Here is a 2,133-nt window from a genome sequence, read left to right as displayed (position 1 = left end):
AGTCGGGCTCACAGAGAAGGAAGGAAAGGAATGTTTTGCTTTCCAGGTTGTTGAGAACGGTGTGTGTGTTTGTGTGTGTGTTGGAGAGTGTGCTATGATCTCTCCTAATCCCTCAGACAGCCACCATCTCTGTTTGCTGTAAAGGAAAGGTACATTTCTTTTCTTTTCTTTTTAAAAAGAATTATTCTATTTAACTTTATTTATTTATTTTAATTTTGACCAGAGAGGGAGAGAGATAGAGAGAGAGAGAGAGAGTGAGAAAACAAGCTACCAGGTCCAGGCCTTGAACAGCAGCCATCTGGGAATCTAGGGCCCTTAAACACCATACCACCTGCCAGTCCTGGGGAAGGTACATTTTACCAAGCTTCCCATGGTTGCAAGCATTATCATATGGAAATGCTGCTTGCTAATTTGCTAATATGACACTAAAAATGTCAGGGAGCTAATGACTTTTTTCTTTTTCTTTCTCTCTCTTTTTTTCTTTTCTTTTTTCTTTTTCTTTTTCTTTTTTTCTTTTTTTTTTTTTTTTTAAAGATTTTTGTAGTAGAGCACATGTGCTCACTGGAGACAGACAGAGAGAGATAAAGGGGAAGTGAGAAATCACGTTTCCCCATCCTGGGGTAGGGTGGCCATGCCATCATCCTTTCTCCTCCATTTTCCTCCTGCAATTTTGGGCATGCACGCACACGTGCCCAGTATGATTTTCAAGCCACTAGGTCTGGGACTCGAATTGCGGTCAACTATGTGGGAGTTCAGTGTCTTTACCACCACATCAGCTGTTGATCTCCCTAATGACTTTTTATAAGAATTATGTGCAATTCTGAACAATAATACTTATTTTTAAAAATAATGTTGAGGTTTTCTACTAGCGTGTAACACTAACTGTGTGCCACCTATTTGGTAATTTATATAAGGACTAAAAGTTTACAAATTTAATATCTTTCTGACTCTGTCCCAAGGACAAATTTTAGTATAAGGTACTTTTATATTCCAAAATGTATAATTAACTAGAGACAGCTGTGTATGGCTCTTTCAAAGTTCTGTCACTAGACTCAAAAGCTTTAAATATAAGAAGATGGACTAGAAGTTGCATAATGGTTATGTTGCTGGACTCCCATGTAGTTGACTGCAGTTCGAGTCCTGAACCCAGTGGCTTAAACTCACGTGTGCGTGCGTGCCCAAGATCCCCAGAAGAGAATGGAGGAGAAGGGATTACGGTGTGGTCAATCCCCCTGGAGGGTGATTTCTTGCTTTCTGTCTCTCTGTCTCTCTCTGTTTTCTGGCGAGCACAAGTACCTATAGCAAAAACCTCTCAAAAAAAATCTAAGAAGAAAAAAATGAATTTTTGTATTTATAGGTTATATACCTGAGTGTTTAAAATGAGCTAATATTTTGTTATCAGTGCCAAGAAATACCTTGTACTCTAGGTAGGGCTAGATAATTTTTATAGATCTCTGGCAGTGACCTTGTCTTTACTGCACATATTTATACATCTGGTGTCTTCTGTGAAGCCAGGTGCAAAATGACTTTGAAAACTGAACCAGGTCGACTCTGTATTTTGCTTTAGGTGGTTAATTGTTCCTTAATTATCCAGACTAAACAATAAGTATAGATCTTAAAGTAAAAATTGTAACAGAAAGGATGGTAGCAGCTTTATCACAAATGCAATTAGGGAGATGAGGAGACTGGAGATTAAAAACATCTCTTTCGTGGAATTTAAGATTAAGTTTATTCCTTGTATACAATCACACTCAGTGGGGTTGGCGCTGTAGCCTGGTGGGTAAGGCAACTAGATTCCATACGGCCAACTGTGCATTTACCTAGGGACTTGAGAAACATGCTGGGTGCATGCGCGCCTAAAATCTCAAGGGAGAAATGGAGGAGAAGGGATTTTAGGGTGACTATTCTCCATGGGGGTGCTTTCTCCTCTCTCTCTCTCTCTCTCTCTGTCTCTCTCTGGCAAGTGCACGTGTCATTTAGAAAATAATTTATAAAAAATAAAAATTTAAAAATCACACTCAGGGGGTCAGCAGGTGGTATAATGGTTAAGGCCTTGGCTTCCCAGCTGGCCAACTAAGGTTTAAGTCCTGCACCTGGTGACTTGAAAATGATCCCGGGCATGTGTGCATAAAT

This window comes from Tupaia chinensis, unplaced genomic scaffold (assembly GCF_000334495.1).
Source record: "Tupaia chinensis unplaced genomic scaffold, TupChi_1.0 Scaffold000437_1, whole genome shotgun sequence".
In the NCBI taxonomy this organism is placed as follows: Eukaryota; Metazoa; Chordata; class Mammalia; order Scandentia; family Tupaiidae; genus Tupaia; species Tupaia belangeri.
This window is presented reverse-complemented; position numbering follows the sequence as displayed.